Raw genomic sequence first — 20,153 nt, forward strand, 5'->3', positions numbered from 1 at the left:
AATTCAGGATTCAGAACACAACACAGTGGTTAGCATTGACTTTAATAATAAGAATATATTTCTGGGCAAGCAAACCTTTTTTAGCAGCTAAGGAAAATGAAAGTCTAGGAAAAAAACACAACTTTCTAATTTGTGCGTTGCAGTTTGCATGCAACTCCTTAATGTCAGTTCACAGCTCACTGTGCTAGATTATGATTGTAACTTATCTACTGCACAGGAACAAATGAATCTGTGACAAAAGCAGTAACCCACTGTGCTGTGCACTTAAAATACTGTTTTTTGCCTGATGCATGTTCTTTGCAGCAGGCATTAACCATCTGCGCTAACTTTGAGTCAAAACTGCCAGGAGACAAAACACTCCTCTCTCTCCAGCAGGTACATTAATCACTAGAGTAATCTTGATGCTTTCATTTTTGTCGAAAGCTGCTGGATGGGGGAGGAAGTTTGCAGTGTGTGTAAAACTGCTGCACAAAGGAAGCACAAATGCAAAGCTGGCTCGTAATGTCTTCTGAAGAGCACTTTGCTCCTTGCAGGACCGAAGTCTGAAGCTGAAAAGGAGCCCACACTGGGTATCCTCTTTATTACCGAGCAGTCAGCCGTGACCCCTGCTGCGGCCCCCGAGTGCCGGTCAGGGGTTGGAGGCGGGAGGTGTCAAGGTCCCTTCAGCCCCATGAGTTTTCCCCCCAAGGGGAGGAGGGATGGGGTACTGGAGGCGTCTGTCCTGGCGTGGCTTCTTCTCCACTACCAACCACTTGTCCTCTCGCCTCCCCTACAGAGGCGCAACGAAACTTAAAGGGGGGGGGGGGTGCAAAGTACCTGGACGAGCCCCCTTTCCCCTGGAACCAGTCAGGGGCCTGTCGCCTTTACATAGTGTACTGTGCTGGGGGGGAACTCCTAGAGCTCGGGGGCTTCTCCGCTGGGCTGCCTTTGTTACGCATATGCTCCCCTGCGGTGACGGCTGCTTCCTTCCGCCCCGGCCCCTCCTTCGCTGCACTTCCAGGCAGCACTAAAAGCGACAAGCCCCAGGGCGCATTTTCAGCCTCCTCCCCCAGCCACGGTCTGCTTTTTCCAGCCCTCCTAGGAGTGTACTTTCGAGCCACAGGCGAGATCCCGAACTGCGCGGCCCTAGGATGCTGCGTCGCCCCCGGCCAAGGGCTCCGAAACCTGCGAGTGCGCGCCCCCGCCAGCCACAGGCATCCGAGGAAGGGCCCCGGCACCTCCCTTGAAAAGCGGACGAAAGTTTGTTATATATGATATCTTCTTCACGGGCAGCGCCGTGAGCACATCTCGCGGCAAATGCAGGTAGACCAAGGCACACAGGTTGGTGCGAAGCATCATTTTAAACTTATTTTTCTCTTTCATGTTGTTGAGTGTTCGAGGCGTTATCTAGTCCCTTTGCCCTTCTCTCTCAGTTAAGTTGTCCGTTTAACCGGAACGGGGTGATTTAGTCTCTGAAGAACAACTGCTGGTGGAAAGGGTACTTTTGGTCCACACCCCGCTGTTTATTCCCGTTTGCTCTCGCCGGTGATTATTACATACACGACAGCGGGCTCTCCGAACGCCCAGGTCTACGCCTGATTAGCTCGCCCAAGGTATATTTTTTTATTCTCTTTGCATTCCTGTTTTAGCAGCTGTAATTAGCACATTATACAGACAGCGATACCAAAAACAAATAATAAATATCAGCTTTTCCTGGGTTCTGTAAATAACAGTTTTATGGAACTCAGTTTCAGCAACCTCAGAAGTCTGGGGGTTTGCCTTACCAGGGTTCAAGCTTTGCTCTGCTCTTCAGTTCTTTCCAGATGTGAGAGGAGCGTGTTATACCGCCGGGCCACCTCCCCCCACACCCAACATCACCAAAATACCAAAAAAGAGGACGGATTGGAGGACCCGCTCTTGTACTGCATCTGGGAAACATGGGAGCTCTGTACTAAGGTTTACTTGCTTTCTACACCGTAGTGTTGTATACTCCACCTAGCAGTGGAACTACTATTACAGAGGTCTGATGTACTTGTAATAGCATATGATCTCTGTTTGTTCCTGGCACTTTTCTAGTCTGGGACTGTAATACCTTTGATGTGAGCCAAGACAACAATTCCCAGAATGCATGAGGCTTGATCACAGCTCAGGGCTTTGCAGAATGTCAGGTTTATTGACAACGCTGCTGACGTTGGCACCAGGAGACCTGTGTTCTATTCAGGCTTCTAGTCAATCTTGGAAAATCACGTTCCATCCAACCCCCTGCCTGAAACCTCTATCTGAAATCTAAATTAATGTAACGTGGTGCCTTTGTCTTACGCAATAAGTCCTCAACTTACTTGGCTTGGCAGTTTGAGCTGGCCTGCTTCTTTTGGAGCAGGGGTCAAGACTGATTTACATATGGATTGTGTCCAACCTGAATTTGGCCAAGTGTGCACATGGTGTGCATAATAACAATAGATCTGGATGTGTCCCCAAGTAATTACCAGTGGCTAAGATGAATTCAGTCATTCCATCCATGAGGTTTTTATATACCTCAATGCGATGTGTTATATATGATGGCCATGCCCAGCCGTGAGTCCCATGCCTACTGTGCCACTGGAACAAAGCTGTACTCAACTGATGTGCCCCAGGCAGGAAAACATCGGTCATGGGTTGTCTTCCAGGTTCTGGGAGGACCTGTTCTGGCTTTATAGGCTGGACTGTCCTATTGAAGCAGAATCAAGACTAATTAGTATATGGTTGGGTCCAAACTGAGGTGGCATGGTGTGCAAAAAAAGATGGCCTGAGATGCAACCCCAAGTAATTACCAGTGGCAGAGATTGTTTCAAGCATTCCACCCATCATTTTTTTGTATACTTCTCAAATTACTTCTAACAACAAAAGAAGTTCTCATGGAATTCCTCCAATTTTATAAAATGCATCAATAATTATTAAATGCATCAATATTTATCAGTGTATGCATTTCAGGAATCTATTTTCATTTACTCAGGAATCCTATTGGTCTCTTTGGAAAATATTTTTTATGTCCGAATATACAGGAAGTTTATCAAAAACGCTCACTCATGATTTTTGTTCAAACTAAACCTCTTTTGCTGCAGGCCTTGTTTTTTTAAAAATTAAGCTGTCTCTGTATTGTACTATCAATCACCAGTTACCTCCACCACCTTTATCAAACTATCCTGTTGTGCGTGCGTTATTGTACCTCTTTGCTACTACGTACAAAACTTCTCATAAAAAATTGTGTAATCCAATAAAATTCTGCTGTTACTTCAATCGATTAAAGAGCTCTCTAGGCCGTAAGTCCATGTGCGAGTAGCTATCCCAGACAAGGTTTTTGGATTTGGCCACCAAAGAAATTTGTTGTCTCACCAGCCTCAAGCAATAAAAAAAAAAATATATATATATATATATTTTTATACATTACAGACCTTTTCATAAACCTCCTTCATCCATTGGCCTGTTCAACTGTCATTCACATTTCGTTAGATGCAAGAAATTTTAATGTTTACTGTTTCATGAGATTGACTTTGGATGAAAGATATTAAAACAGGAAGTAATGGGCGGTGTCATTAATTTGCATACCAGATTAGTTTTTTGAAGACTTCCTGATTCTGTGCACATACATTTCCAACATCCATATAGGCTTAAAATTTTGAGTTCGGATACTGGCCATAGTTTGCTGTTTCCAGAACGAGACATATATTGATGAATTGGAACCAAAATGTTAATAATGTTTCTGATGGGAATTTAATAAAATATAAACAAAGCTACTTGCTATGAGAGCATGTAATTGATACTTTACTAGTGTTTTATTCTTTTCAAAATTTAGCATTTGTTAGACATACTAGTGTGTTTAAACTGTTTCTTAGCTTACAATAACTGAAAGCCAATAGTGCCTTTTCCTTCTGACAGTAAGAATCCTATTTTTTTAAATAATTTACATTAAATATGGTTCTATTACGGGAAACAGCCTTAATAACGAAAGCGAAACCATGCAAGCCTTTTTTTCCAACAACATTTTTTTACCACAAGTATGCCTTTACCTCGGATTTCTTTACAACGAATTTTGAAGTAAAGGCATACTTGTGGTAAAAAATGTACAACTATTTGTAAGTATTTAACAGGTAAGCATTAAGTGTGTGTCTGTGTATATATATATATATATATATATATATATATAATTTAGTGTCCGTCACCACAAGGTAGTTACAGTTAGGAACATGTTTCCATAGAAAAAGCATTTTTTGACTTGCCTATATCTTTGGCACTGTTTGATGAATCTTCACAAAATTTCCCCCCCAAAAGTGCCCCAGTGATTCTTGTTGCGCACAGAAAGTTTCAGGATGCTCCTTCAGGTGGGGGTTGAGAAAAAGGGGTGTTAAAAAAGAGTTGCGTTTCCCATGTTAATTCCCTTAGGGCCTTTAGACACGACTGCAGCCCAAATCGCTGGGCAAAATGACACCAAATTTGGCAGAAAGCTAACTTTCGGTACGCAGATTATGCTTTCACTTATTAGGTGTAAATCCGTTCAGTAGTTTAAGAGAAATTAAAGGGAAAAATTGTATATTTGGCCCCACGGATCCATTGCAATGTTTTCATGAATAAGGACCATCTCATGCAGGGAAATGGACAGCTCGGATTGACTGCCAACACTTCAAACCAGGATGTGTTGGCATCCATCTTGGGACTCTGCTTTAGCATCCTGGGGAGCCACCACCTACCAAGGCCTTTTAAGTAATGTGGTGCAGGGGGCCACACGGCCCCCACATCTCTGGGGACCATCACCTCTCTGGGGCTGCAATAACAAAAGGGGAAGGGGGTCCACTTTGGTCCCCTGGCAACAGAGACCTCCCCAAGGCTACTAATGTTGGAGTGAGGCCCCCACATGGAGCCACTGAGGACCCTGGGGACTGGCACCACACCAGGGCCGACTCCTGCTATGTCCTGGGGTGCCCACCCCCAGGACATAGCAGTTTGCTTTAACTTGACGGCAGTTTTGACAGCTGCCGTAAGTTAGGGCAAACACTCCGCTTTGGGCAATGAGAGCTGTGATACACCTTTTACTTGCTCAGAGCGGAGGTTTCCTCTGTTTCCCTGCCCACCCACAGGCATCTTTAGCAGCTCCCTGTCTTCAAAAGCAGTGCCAGCTCTCGCAGAAGACGGAGAGACGGCTGGGACTGAAGGGGGCTTGAGGCTCCTCTGCGGTCTCTAACGCACACTGGGTGCCCTGCCGGGCACCCCAGGAGTGATTGCAGGGGATGGGGTCCCTGGGGCCAAAATCAGCTGAAGGAGCGGGGCTGCGTGGCCCCCTCCACCAAATCTAAAAAAATAAAATTAAAGGTGAGGCTGGGCCCAGGGGTATGGGGTACCTGGGTCTGAAATCAGCTGAGGGAGTGGGGCTGCGTGGCTCCCCTTCCCCAAATATAAAAAAAATAAAGGTGCAGCTGGGGCCGGGTGATGGGGTCCCTGGGGCCAAAATCAGCTGAGGGAGTGGGGCCGTGTGGCATTGGGTGGCTATAGGGCTTTGCTGCAGGCCCTGTTGCACACAGCCCAAGGGCCGGGGTTGGGTGGCTATAGGGGTTGGCCACAGTGCCTGGCGTCAGACTAGGTCTTGCGGCCAAACCCAGCTGCGCACAGCACGGAGTTGGGTGGCGATAGAGGTTGGTTGTAGGGCCTGGCTGCCCTGCAGACAACTCCTGCTGGGCACAGCATTTGGTGGCTAGTGGCCAAACCCCGCTGTGCACGACCAAAGCCTGTGTGCAGTTTGGGGTTGGGTGGTTATATGAGTTGGTAATAGTGCCTGGCCGCAGGCCAGGCCCTGTGGCCAACCCTCACTGCACACGGCCAAAGGCCGTGTTCAGTATGGAAGTGGGTGGCTATAGGGCTTGGGTGGCTATAGGGGTTGGTGGCAGGGCCTGCGGCTAGCCCCCACTGTGCATGGGCGAAGATCTGTGCAGCCTGGGTTTGGGTGGCTCTAGGGATTGGCCTTGGGCCCAAGTCGCAGTCAACCTATGCTGCACATGGCCAACACCATGTGCAAGGTTGGGTGGCTCCCCGGGACATTACAAAAATATGGTGCGGGGGGGGGGGGCGCTCAGCCCCCCTGCAGCCCCGGCAACCACCACCTCCCCGGGGCTTTAAAAAAAAGACTGAAGGGGGTCCATTTCGGACCCACAAGTCCTGGGGACCACCACCTCCCTGGGGTTGTGTAACATTGGAGGGTGGCATGTGGCTGCCCCTTGAGGAGCCAATGATGGCACTGGCGACCGCTACACCCCAGGGCTGCCTCCTATTATGTCCCAGGGTGTCCACACCTGGGACATAGCTGTTTGCTTTTGCTTGGTGGGAGCTGACAGCCCCCACCAAGCAAAACCAAACCAATGGTTTTAATCTGCCTTCCCTGCATGCAAATATGCGTGCATGGAAGACAGATCAAAACATTCCACCCACAAGCAGGGAACTGCTATTAAAAGCAGCTCCCTGCTTCTGGGAGCAATGCTGGCTCCTGAAAGATGCAGGGTGCCGGCTAGGACCTCGGGGGCCTCCAATGAGATGGGAGAGAGAGATTGTCATTGCATGGTCTCTCCAAAGAGTTAGACTAGCTAAATTTGTGGTTCGAATGTTATAGTTACGTTTTGATGCAAAGCAGAACAGAGTCTCTTCTGACCTAATGGTAAACCTCTTGGACTGTCATTCAGTAGGTTGATGGTTCAAAACCTAGTATCTCAAGGCAGTGGGTCAATTTATTTACTAATGTTTAGACTGTTAAACCTTCCTAGTGATGAAACATTCATATCTCTTTCATCTCAAAGTGTGTGGGCGTAATGTCATAGTTATGTCTGGACAAAGCACAATAAGGAGTCACTTGTGTCTTAATGGTTAAGTTCGAAGACCCTCACACTGAAAGTTGAGGGTTCTACTCCAGATATGTCTGTGATCACTTCCCTCTTTTAATTTCTTTTAAACTTCATAATTGTAAGGTTCATACAGAAAGGTGATCTCACTTTTTTAATTGACAATTACATTATTCTTTACAATTTGTCTAGAAATATCTCATTCTAAGTATATCATAGATCAAAGCCTAAAAAACTATCTTTCTCTCTCCCTTTCACTCACTCACTCACTCTACCTCTCTCTTTCTCCCACTCACACACCCACTCAGACCCTTACGCACCCTCTCACAGACCCACTCAGACACTCGTTCACCCACTAACAGACCTACTAGACCCTCGTGCACCCTCTCACAGCCCCACTCAGACCCTCACACACCCACTCACAGACCCATTCCGACTCTCACAAACCCACTCACAGTCCCACTGACACCCTCATCCATCCACTCACAGACCTGCGCAGACACTGACGCACCCACTAAGACACTGATGCATTCACTCAAACACCCAGACGGATACTCTCTCAGCCACTCTCATTCCCAGATACACCCTCTCACACCGAGAGAGACAGGCTGCTACCAAAGGGCCATGCGCAGTGTAGGGCTTGGTGGTTAGGGAGGGTTGGCCGCAGGGTCTGGCTGCAGGCTAGGCCTTGCGGTCAACCCCTGCTGCGCACTGGTGAACGCGATGAACAGTGCAAGGTTGGGTGCTTATACAGGGAGTGCAGAATTATTAGGCAAATGAGTATTTTGACCACATCATCCTCTTTATGCATGTTGTCTTACTCCAAGCTGTATAGGCTCGAAAGCCTACTACCAATTAAGCATATTAGGTGATGTGCATCTCTGTAATGAGAAGGGGTGTGGTCTAATGACATCAACACCCTCTATCAGGTGTGCATAATTATTAGGCAACTTCCTTTCCTTTGGCAAAATGGGTCAAAAGAAGGACTTGACAGGCTCAGAAAAGTCAAAAATAGTGAGATATCTTGCAGAGGGATGCAGCACTCTTAAAATTGCAAAGCTTCTGAAGCGTGATCATCGAACAATCAAGCGTTTCATTCAAAATAGTCAACAGGGTCGCAAGAAGTGTGTGGAAAAACCAAGGCGCAAAATAACTGCCCATGAACTGAGAAAAGTCAAGCGTGCAGCTGCCACGATGCCACTTGCCACCAGTTTGGCCATATTTCAGAGCTGCAACATCACTGGAGTGCCCAAAAGCACAAGGTGTGCAATACTCAGAGACATGGCCAAGGTAAGAAAGGCTGAAAGACGACCACCACTGAACAAGACACACAAGCTGAAACGTCAAGACTGGGCCAAGAAATATCTCAAGACTGATTTTTCTAAGGTTTTATGGACTGATGAAATGAGAGTGAGTCTTGATGGGCCAGATGGATGGGCCCGTGGCTGGATTGGTAAAGGGCAGAGAGCTCCAGTCCGACTCAGACGCCAGCAAGGTGGAGGTGGAGTACTGGTTTGGGCTGGTATCATCAAAGATGAGCTTGTGGGGCCTTTTCGGGTTGAGGATGGAGTCAAGCTCAACTCCCAGTCCTACTGCCAGTTCCTGGAAGACACCTTCTTCAAGCAGTGGTACAGGAAGAAGTCTGCATCCTTCAAGAAAAACATGATTTTCATGCAGGACAATGCTCCATCACACGCGTCCAAGTACTCCACAGCGTGGCTGGCAAGAAAGGGTATAAAAGAAGGAAATCTAATGACATGGCCTCCTTGTTCACCTGATCTGAACCCCATTGAGAACCTGTGGTCCATCATCAAATGTGAGATTTACAAGGAGGGAAAACAGTACACCTCTCTGAACAGTGTCTGGGAGGCTGTGGTTGCTGCTGCACGCAATGTTGATGGTGAACAGATCAAAACACTGACAGAATCCATGGATGGCAGGCTTTTGAGTGTCCTTGCAAAGAAAGGTGGCTATATTGGTCACTGATTTGTTTTTGTTTTGTTTTTGAATGTCAGAAATGTATATTTGTGAATGTTGAGATGTTATATTGGTTTCACTGGTAATAATAAATAATTGAAATGGGTATATATTTTTTTTTGTTAAGTTGCCTAATAATTATGCACAGTAATAGTCACCTGCACACACAGATATCCCCCTAACATAGCTAAAACTAAAATCAAACTAAAAACTACTTCCAAAAATATTCAGCTTTGATATTAATGAGTTTTTTGGGTTCATTGAGAACATGGTTGTTGTTCAATAATAAAATTAATCCTCAAAAATACAACTTGCCTAATAATTCTGCACTCCCTGTAGGTGGTTGGCCACAGGGGCTGGATTAACGCATTTTACTATAAGTTAAAAAAACTTAGAAATTCAAAGATTGCAGGGACGTTATAGTGAAGAAATAGAATTTAAAAAAACCCATAGAAATTCACTTAAAAAAACAAAGGTTACAGGGATGTTATAGTTAGGCTGACATTTTAAACGTACTAAAACATAGAAATTCACCTGTTGTAGTTTGAGTTATCTCAAGTAACTATAACTCATGCCCTAAGGTAAGTATAACTCGCGCCCTTGCCAAGCACTGCTAATTATTCCACAGATTACTGTACTCATGGCATCTATTATAGCGTCAGTGATAATACCAATGTAATATTTGCAGTACAAACTTTTATGAAAAACTGTGCATGGGGAGCAAGTTCTAGTTACCTTAGGATATGTGTATATATATATACGGAGATGAACAGGCTTAACTAATTTGTTTCATGAAAAGACATTCGCATATTTCCACAACAACATTGAGTTTTCATGCTGAAAGTGCGCCGATTACAATGACAGTATGAATATGCCCAGAATCACTACTGCAACTGGGACTTTTAAACTATAAACAACACATGTTAAAATGGCAGCGCTCTGAGCAGAGTGATTTATGGATGAATTGAAGTCCTTTCTCATGAACTTAGCTGCAACCTGGAGAGTGCTCCTTTATGGCTTTGAAGGAAAGCCGTTTTTGTTGGTATATATATATATATATATATATATATATATATATATATATATTCTTTTTAAATGTCATTGTGATTCCATCATACATAATTTCTATACTTGTTCCAAGTACACCTGCCTGTTAGGGAGCATCTATAGTGTGTTAAATTTCTGTGAGATTTTTTAAAATATAAAAATGTAAATTCTAGCATTTGGCCACCATGTTAAGGTGGCAGCATGTCTTTTTTTTAAAATTACATTTTAATGGCATACAAAAGTACGACACAGTACATCAGTATCAACATGGCGCAACAGCCCCAGGGGAGCTAAACAAACATCACATTGGCTATTACTCAGCATTACAAAAATATAATTCCTCCAGTAGCCATAATTCTGTAACAGCTGTTCCCACATCAAAAGGAGACAGTTAGGTAACAATCACTGAGGAACCACACAAGGATTACTCTGACTGCACAGAACATGATTTAAGCAAGTCCGAAATGGCGTCCAGATATTCCTTGGTCGGGAGGATGCAGGTAATAAGTCACTGAGCATGTATGTTTTAAAAAAAATATTTTTGTGGCATAGGGTGCAATATAAATCACAGTAGCTTGCCTAGGCGAGACCTGTCATCTTTGCCAATGCTTATTTTATTTGCATTCTGGTACTGCTATCCCTCAGTATGTGTCCAGGTCTTTGCTTTCCATTCTATAACTTGTTGTCTAGTTTATCCCATATTGCCTTCTGGTCTACCAGTGCCAGGCTCCAGAGTCCTGAAAGGATGACCGATTAAGTTGGGCCATCTTCCATCCCAATCTTACTCAAACGTGTAACACCTGGCTTCCAAACACCACAGAGGGCTGCTCTCAACCCCACTGTTACAGAGTCCAGTAATAATAGGCTGTGTCTCTTGCAGACTTCAGAGAAACTGTCCCACACACGGCCAGCACTGTAATTATATGCTAAGTCTGCATACCTAAGTGCCGGCTCCTATCCACAGGCAGACACAATGTGTAATGTGGCTGACGTGTAGGAAACATAAAGACAGTGGCTCTTCTGCCTTTTGTCTAGGTTTGCGCTATAGAAATACCATATGAATACCGACCCGTAAGCAAAATGTAGCTGGCCACACCGAATGCAGGGCGACATAAAGGGGACAGCATCCTAGTGTCGCTCCCCTGGTAGGATGGAAGCTGAGTACATGGGGCCACCGTAGGTGGAGAGGGTTGGTGGAGAGGGTTTGTTGTCCAGGGCGTCAGGAGGGGAGGAGTAAAGCTAAGAGATCTCATAAGGGGTCATCTCCCAGAGCTTGGGGCTCTTTGGCGAGTCGTACTCATCCAGACCATTCTTGGTGTCTAGGTACCGGAAGGCTTTGCACCCATTTAGGGTACCCGGCAAGTGCCCCTGTGTGTGTCACGGTCACCCAGTCTTGCATCTTTGACCATTTGTGCTTTTAATGTTGTAGCATAACTCTGCTATGGAAAAATTGAAACTACAAATTCCAGCATGCAAAGTGCAGTTCATTGACTAAAAAAGACAGCAAGGTTGGCGGTGATTTAATAAATGGTGTCGGGCAAGCATAGTTATTACTTCTTCATACACATTTGTTAAGCCCTCCTACAGCTACGGTGCCCCTGCAGATCGGAAAGGTGCATATGGAGGATGGAAAGAAACAGCTGGTGAAGTCAGATAGTGCTGATAAGAAGATCAGAACTAGGACTTCAGCCCAATTTCATCTGAACTTCCTTTGGTGGGTTGAGCGTTCGTTGTAAAGAAGGAAGGAGGGAAAGTGAGGGAATCTATGACTGAAACGCTTGTCCTTTAGATCTCGGATGACCAGCAAACTCTGGGAGGCAGACCTTGGGAAGCCAGAGGCGAAATCCGCTACTCTAACAATAACATAGAGCCAGAATCATTTTACATCCCTAGAGAATGTGCTTTTTGCCACAATAGTGGCAGGAACGCCAGTTCACCAAAGTAGCAGGGGTAGTGGAAGTGACGTCACATGCCACTTAACCTTTACTTCTACTCACACACGCAAGTTTACACATACACACACATTCACATATACACACACTGGGTCTCACATATACACACTCTCACCTGCACACAGCAAACATAAAAGCATGTTTTACTTACCTCAGGTGCCAGGAGTATCATATTCTAGCTGGTTGTAAATAATTCGTTATTACACTTATAGTGAATAATAAAAGATTATTTGTATTTGCTACTTGTGTAATAAAAAAATGACTGAAAAGAAGGGAAGTGGAGCCCCCACCGACTCCATGAGGGCAAGCAGCTCTTGTGTTTCTGCCACCGAGTTTGCCACCTCTGAGGCCTGGGGTCGCAAGGGGCAAGCCAGGGGTTGCAATTGCAATCCATGGAGACCCCTAAATGGCATCCAGGCGTGAGAAACACATATTTTGTGCTGCTGAAGGCAACAAATCCCCACAGTCCAGCATTGCACAAAGAGGTTCACCCTGTACTTATTGCTCATAACCTTTAGCAAACTCATCTTTAAAATAATCACTAGCAATTAATATATCCCCTTGTTATGGTGTGATGAGTTAACGATAAGTCCCTAAAAGTAACTAAAACACCCCATAGTATGGAAAAGCCACTCATCCATCCCATATTATAATTTGAACAAAAGCTCAGTTGTTCCCTTGCTTTCTGTGGCTAGTCAAATATTGTAGCCCATGATAGGATCTGAAGTTGTAATGTAAGAAGGGGTCACAGGGCAGGCCTGGATCTGACACACATTATAGTAAATCACATGTAAATTAAGGCATTTTACCTTCTTGAGCAGAAGACAAAAACAAAAAATAGAGTTCTGTCACATCGTCAAAGGTTAGGGCACTTAGACAATATAGATGAAAAATGGCAAACGAGGATGGCCTTGTTTAGTCCTGTGACCCATTGGAAACAGACTAAATTTTTTCACATGGACTAGATCAGTGGTTCCCAACCTTTTGACTTCTGTGGATCCCCACTTTATGATTACTGGAACCAGGTGACCCCCACTGACTCATTATTGGAGTCCGGAGACCCCCCACTAGTTCATTACTGAAAGCTGGGGACCTAATCTGTTAATATTTTATAATTTTCTAAGCAGTCGTGGACCCCCTGAGGAGGCTTCGCGGCCCCCCAGGGGTCCCCGGACCACAGGTTGGGAACCACTGGACTAGATTAGTTAGTTAATACTGGCCTTTGAGTGTTCATTGTTTCTGGGGCTGTCAACTAAATCTAACATTTGTCATGTTACTTGTTTAATGGCTCCTTGTTATAAACCCCAGCTTGGAATTACTGATACTTTGTGGCATTATTGTCTCTATCATTGAAACAGAAAGCTTTGTTGGAACATTATAAGGAAAGAAATAGGCCAATAGTTAACACATTAGATGCACATGTACTTTCAGGTGATGGACCCTTCTCTATAACCATAAACCAAAGGGCAGTTCCTCAATAAGTCTAATCAGCAGTCCTTTACTAACATAGACTTCAACTGGATTTGGAAAGGGAGCACTGCCACCGTCCTTGCACTCGAAGCAGGGTCTGCACCTCCACCTACCAGCCACTTGAATGCATGCATTACACATCTACTGTCTGGGAAGCTGTCCTCAGCCTCCAATGCAAACCAGAGGCTTTCAAATAGATGCCCCTCTACTTTGTAATAAATATTGTGAGCTAAACTCAAGGATGAAAGCAAGAAGGCATTTGTTCCATAATTGGCAGAATCTCCTTCTCAATGCGTGCATATGGCCCTAGTAGTTGATCATAATACTTTGATCTTTGACTTACTGCTTCCTCTGAGTGCAACCTAAAGCTCTTGATACTTCTTTACATAAGCGTCCTGCTATTATTAATCACTTCCAACCCTTGAGTTGACCAATTCTCCTGGCTGGAGCAGTGGTCTAGCACTGTACTAGCAGTGGACAGATGGTTTGGCTGATTCTAGCACTTCTCAAAAATAGCCTAGAGAGAACAATCATATAATGCACAATGCTAATATTGTTTCTTTCTACGTTCTTGCATCCTGAAACTGCATGCACTCAAAAATATTCTATATATCCCAAAAATCCGGCATGAAAAATTGTCCTAATAATTAAAAAAAATATGATTGTCACTTCTTTTTTTCTTTTAAGTTGCCCTCTCCTCTCCATCTGCACCCCCTCTCTCTGAGCACAACCTGCTCTGTCACATCCATGTTTCCCTTAATAGCTATTACTGTATTTATGTGGAGTGTCCACAGCTCATTTACAAGATCACAATCTCTCTTTCATACACCTGCAACCTAACAATACCTAGTCTCCTCTAGCTGACCTATTAAACCCTCCAAACCATGTGCATGAGCACATGTACCCCCACACCCTCACTAATGATGACAGCTAACCCATAATAATGTAGTCCACCTTAAGGAAACTGGAAACACTGCATGGCCTGGGTTGCTGAGCACAAAAGACTTATCTCAATACCAATAACCACTTACACTGGACTTGGGTTCGGAAGCAAAGTGCTGTCCAGCCTAAAGCACTTCAACGTCCCATCAAGGGTAATAAGCACTATATAAATACAATTATGGTTGATTAATAAAATACAAACGTGACACGAGTAAATAAGCAATTTGTTCATAAACAACTGTATGTGCATCCTGCCCATAAACTATTCCCCGTTTTTCAATGAACAATTACACCTGTAAACTCAGCCCTCTCTATCTGAGCATCCATCACTGCATCCTCTTCCTTGCAATGCCATGAAAGCATCAGTCAGCCACCACATCAGACACACCTCTGTCCAGGCTGTAGAATTACTCATAACACTGAGCAATCTCGTCTTTAAACGAATCACTAGCAATTAATACCGCTATTCGTTGTGGTGCAATGAGTCAATGATCACAAATTCTGTGAAAGAACTAAAACGAGGGAATGGCAGTAGCTGAGAATAATTCTAGCATTCCATCCATCGCCTTCTACTTATTGGCACATTAGACACACAGTGACATTTTAGATATAAATAACAAATCAGTCCTCAACCAGGATCGATGTACCAAAATGAAATTATGGCCTTGTCCTACAGGATGTGTCAGCCGTCCCACATCCACTCATTTTGTTAGACATACATGTTTTCAGACATTTGACTAATTTCTCTTTATGATGGTATGTATAAGGGCAGAGGTCTTCAAACTTTTTGATACCTGGAACCCCTCTCAAAAATGTTTAGGTGTAAGGGCCCCTTCCTGACAAAACGTTCTAGAACCTGGTACTCCTCTTCATCGACAATCATAAATGTCCCCAATTCCCACAGCAAATCATTTTTACGGTGAGGAAATAATATGAAAGTGTTTAGCAAGCCAAAGGTCAGTGAGTGTGTGGTCAAAGGTATGACTAGAAACAAAGGTCCTAATTTATGAGGAATTGGCTTAGGGGAGGGCCGCAAATCTTCTTGATACACTGCCCTACACCAATATAAAATGGCAGGAATGGACCATATTGTCCTCCCCCCTGTGCTGGTGCACAAATTGCTGCCTAGCGCCAACAAAGGCAGAATTGTTTTTCTGTAGGAAGGGGCCCCTTCCTTCACAAGGCATTTTTCTCTTTCTATATGTGTGGCAGAATGCAAGACACATGGAAAGAGGAAAAAACTAGGAGAAATTAAAACATTTTTCCTAATTATGCCTGCTCTGGTGAGGTGTAAGGTTTTGGCGCTCCAGCTTACATGATTTTGTCAATCTGGGGCAGTGTGAAAATCCATGGGTGTTGCGTGGGAACACTCACCACAACGCCCATGGAACACCTCCTTGACGCAAAGAAAGGCAACACAGTGGCTTGCGCTGCTTTGCCTTACTCCTTATCTATGAAGCCATGCAAAGCCATGCAGGGTGGCTTTGCGTCACCTCATAGGTATGATTGCGAGGCTTGTGCCGCCGGAACGTCAAAAAAAGGGATGCTCTGACGGTGCAAGCCTCTCATAAATAAGCCCCAAAATATTCTGCACATTTTTTTTAAGTCTTTCACCCTCAGGTAGCTACATATAAAATAACAGTGAGCTTAAATGAAAAATAAATAAAAGTAAGTTGTTACTCATTGGGAAATGCACTGTAGTGCATTATGAAACCTCTATTCGTTTTTTTTTTTTAATCTGTTTATTGTATTTATCATATATCTTACATTGATCTTAATATGTTGACATATCATTGCTCCAAGTTACTTTACTTTGAGAACATCTCGTCATATATCACAGTGTAGTAACAGATCTCTTAAACCTCTGTTAATGCGCTGCAAAGGTCTGTGTGTAACCCGAGAGCAACAGAAATAAATCTTGGTGTGTACAGTGGAGAATAGTGACTTTTGTATTTTTAGTGCCAGGAGGTCACAGTCTGTGACAGAAAGCACTGTGAATATGTAAGGCATTATTTAATATTTGCATTACACACAAGCCACTACAAAAAGGTTTAAGATAAAACGTTGCTTCCAAAATGTAGATTTAAATAATACCAGAGCATGTGCAATACCATTTTTAATAGCTGTCCCTTCAACACCTGCAGGCGAAGCAAGCACTATGTAAATAGAACTACAATTAAAAGCACACGCTTCACAGCGCAGTTGTTAACTCTATGCACTACCACTCAAAAATAATAAATGTTTGTCCTCAAAGAGCTTTGAGTGACTCCATCATTTAAAGCCAGGACCAGCATCTTTTACAGTTGCAGATTACCCTTTAAATTTGCATATCTACCAATAGCGCACATTTGCATTTCATTCAGGAAGCAGGCGCCCTGGCGCTGATGATCTTTATCTGTGTGTGTGACTTCCTTTCACAGCACAGGAGACTCAAGAAATGAGAGTTCAGCTGAGGCATTTGAATAATCAGAGGAAGTGAGGCGGGCGGAATACTCCCCCCCTGCCCAGGACTCCACGGCCCCCCTGGGGGTCGCGACCCACAGATTGAAGACCTCTGTAAGAGGAATAGGTGACTTTGGCAACTAAACCAGGTCCAAGTCTCCCTCCTCATCTAACATGACTTTGGGAAGTAAGACAGCACTGGCTAAAGTGCCTTGAATATTAAGATTGCATTATTGGGACATGTTTAACCACTGTTTCCCCATTAATGACTCTGATCTTATCATGATTTGCAATTCTCTCAACTATTTATTTCCACAGAAACCTCAAGCAACTTTAATTACTGATACCACTAGAGCTCTCCACGAGGAAATCCTATTGAACATGTATTCTCACATTTTTTCTCAACATATATTTCATCTAGTTTAAAAAAAATACTTTTATGCTTTTACTAGTTAAATATTTCCTCTTCACAACATTGTCTTGTCGTGACAATTCTTTTAGAGCATAAGGTACACATTTAAAACGTACATCTTCAAAAATCTAAAAAATATATTACGCAAAGCACTATGCATACAAGTGCACGTAGCCCACGATATTACAAATATCTGCAATACATTCAGTGCAACGTGTGCACTCGTGTTCCTGTCACAGATTTGCACCTCTTGCTGCATTTGAAAAGGCCAGGAGCTACAACAACGACTAGCATCTTGGCTAATGTAAAACGTCCAGGATAAAGAGACAAAACCGAAATAAAACAAGCATTGGCAAAGCCAAAAGGTCTTGACTATACAAGAGCTATTGGCTTTGGCAATGTGTTTTTGCCATTTTGTACACCAGTGTACTGGATTGGTGTTCAGCATGGCTAAAAGTTAGTGGCATGGAGTGCCACAGAGTAGAATGTCATAGAGTGGCGTATAGTGGAGTGGGGTGGAGTGGGTTGGAGTGGATTGAGGTAGTGGGATGGATTGGAATGGAGTAGATTGGGGGAATAGATTGGGGCAGAGTGGGGTGGATTGAGTGGCTGGACTGGATGGGGTGGATTTGATTTGATTCAAGTGGGGTGGATTGAAATGGGGTGAGCTGGACTGGATTGGGGTGGATTAGATTGGATTGGGGTGAGTGGATTTGATTGGTGTGATAATGGTGAGGTGGATTGGATTGGGGTGGATTGGATTAGAGTGGGGTGGTTTGGGGTGCATAGGATTGGACTGGAGGGTGAGGAATTGAATTGGAGTGGAGTGCATTGCAGTGTGGTGGATTGGATTGGAGTGGGGTAGATTGGTTTGGAGAGAGGTGGATTGGGGAGGGTGGGGAATGGTTTGCATTGAGTGGGATGAAGTGGGGTGGATTGGAGTAGAGAGGTGGATTGGAGTGGGGTGGACTGGATATGATTGACTGGATTGCAATGGGGTGGACTTAAATGGAGTGGGAGATTGGATTGGGTTGGGTGGACTGGAGTCTGGTGGGTTGGACTGTGTTGGATTATGGTTGTTTTGATTGGGGTGGATTGGAATGAGGTGGATTGGATTGGAGTGGGGTGAAATGGATTGACAGCTGTCAGGGATGAGAGACAGGCCCCAGGCCTTTCAAAGCTCTCAAACCACTGTGACTGTGGAGAGTGAGGTTCAGTAGCCCCAGGTGCCTGGCACCCTTTGATTTGAGTGGGGTGGAAGGCAGTTGGGTGAATTGGATTGCAGTGGGGTGGATTGTATTGGAGTGAGGTGGATTGGATTGAGTGGGGTAGATGGTAGTCGATCGAATTGGGGTGGATTGAACTGGATTGGAGTGGTGTGGATTAGATTGAAGTGGATTGGATTGGGGCAGGATGATTGGAGAAGTGTGGTGAGGTGGATTGGACTGGATTGGATTGTAATGGGGTGGAATTATTGGAATGGGATGGATTTGATTGGGATTTAGTGGACTGGGTTTGAGTGGGGTGGATTATGGTGGACTGGACTGGAGTGCAGTGGGGTGTATTGGGCTGGAGTGGGATGGGGTGGATTGAGGTGGTTTGGAGCAAGGTGGATTGGAATGGGTGGCTGGGTCTAATGGACTGGAGTGTGGTGTTTTGGGTAGCAGTGGATTGGGGTGGGGTTGAATGGATTTGAGTGGGTGGATTGGACTGGTGGGGTATATTGGAGAGGGGCGGACCATTTTCTTACCCACAATGCCCTGCAAACCTCCAACTTTGCTGGAAATCACACATTTTTCCCATGTTTTTTGTGATGGAACCTTCCGGAATCTGCAGGAATCTACAAAATTCCTACCACCCAGCATTGTCTCATCTATACCGATAAAAATTCTGCTGCACTTGTCATCCTAAAGATGTTTTTTTTCAAACTGCCCTTTTGGATCCACTTTGGTTCCCCCCTCAATTTTGGCATGTTTTTGGCTCTTCCCTGTCACAAGCACTTGGCCCACCTACACAAATGAGGTATCATTTTTACCAGGAGACTCAGGGGAACGTTGGGTGGTATGAAATTTGTCCCGGTGCTGTGATCCCACACGAAAATGTGGGAAAAATTAGATTTCTTAGCTAAATTTGAGGTTTGCTGAGGATTCTGGGTAAGAAAACATTGGGGGACCCATGCAAGTCACACCTCTCTGGACTCCCTCGGGTGTCTAGTTTTTATGAATGTCTGGGTTTGGTAGGTTTCCTAGATGGCTGCAGAGCCCAGGACCAAAAACACAGGTGCCCCCCGCAAAAACAGGTAGTTTTGTATTTGATAATTTTGATGTGTCCAGATAGTGTTTTGGGGCATTTCCTTTCGCAGGCAGTAGGCCTACCCACAAAAGTGAGGTACCATTTTTATCGGGAGACTTGGGGGAACGCTGGGTGGAAGGAAATTTGTGACTCCTCTCTGATTCCAGAACTTTCTGTCACCGAAATGAGAGGAAAAAGTGTTTTGGGGCCAAATTTTGAGGTTTGCAAAGGATTCTGGGTAACAGAACCTGGTCAGAGCCCCACAAGTCACCCCATCTTGGATTTCCCTAGGTGTCTAGTTTTCAAAACTGCACAGGTTTGCTAAGTTTCCCTAGGTGCCCGCTGAGCTAGAGGCCAAAATCCATAGCTAGGCACTTTGCAAAAAACAGGCCTGTTTTCTTTGTGAAAATGTGATGTGTCCATGTTGTGTTTTGGGGCATTTCATGTCGCGGGCGCTAGGCCTACCCACTCAAGTGAGGTACCTTTTTTATAGGGAGACTTGGGTGAACACAGAATAGCAAAACAAGTGTTATTGCCCCTTGTCTTTCTCTACATTTTTTCCTTCCAAATGTGAGACAGTGGGGGTCATTCTAACCCTGGCGGTCCAAGACCGCCAGGGCTAAAATGACGGGGGCACCGCCAACAGGCTGGCGGTGCCCCGCTGGGCATTCTGACCGCGGCGGTTTGACCGCGGTCAGAAGTAGAAAACCGGCGGTCTCCCGCCGGTTTTCCGCTGCCCATTTGAATCCTCCATGGCGGCGCAGCTCGCTGCGCCGCCATGGG

At 44.7% G+C, this 20,153-nt stretch overlaps 1 protein-coding gene across 5 annotated transcripts in view; it reads left to right on the forward strand.

Moving 5' to 3' along the window:
* Positions 1–807: 807 nt before the first annotated feature.
* LOC138301333 (beta-1,4-galactosyltransferase galt-1-like) overlaps positions 808–20,153 on the forward strand; it is a 71,074-nt gene continuing 51,728 nt past the window's right edge. The window contains exon 1 of one of the 5 annotated variants that reach the window (XR_011205086.1): positions 808–1,320. The gene's annotated coding sequence lies outside the window, so the exon portion shown is untranslated. The remainder of the gene's footprint in view (positions 1,321–20,153) is intronic. The other 4 variants (XR_011205087.1, XM_069241697.1, XM_069241700.1 and 1 more) reach the window with 4 other exon arrangements.

This window comes from Pleurodeles waltl, chromosome 6 (genome assembly GCF_031143425.1).
Source record: "Pleurodeles waltl isolate 20211129_DDA chromosome 6, aPleWal1.hap1.20221129, whole genome shotgun sequence".
Classification (NCBI taxonomy): domain Eukaryota; kingdom Metazoa; phylum Chordata; class Amphibia; order Caudata; family Salamandridae; genus Pleurodeles; species Pleurodeles waltl.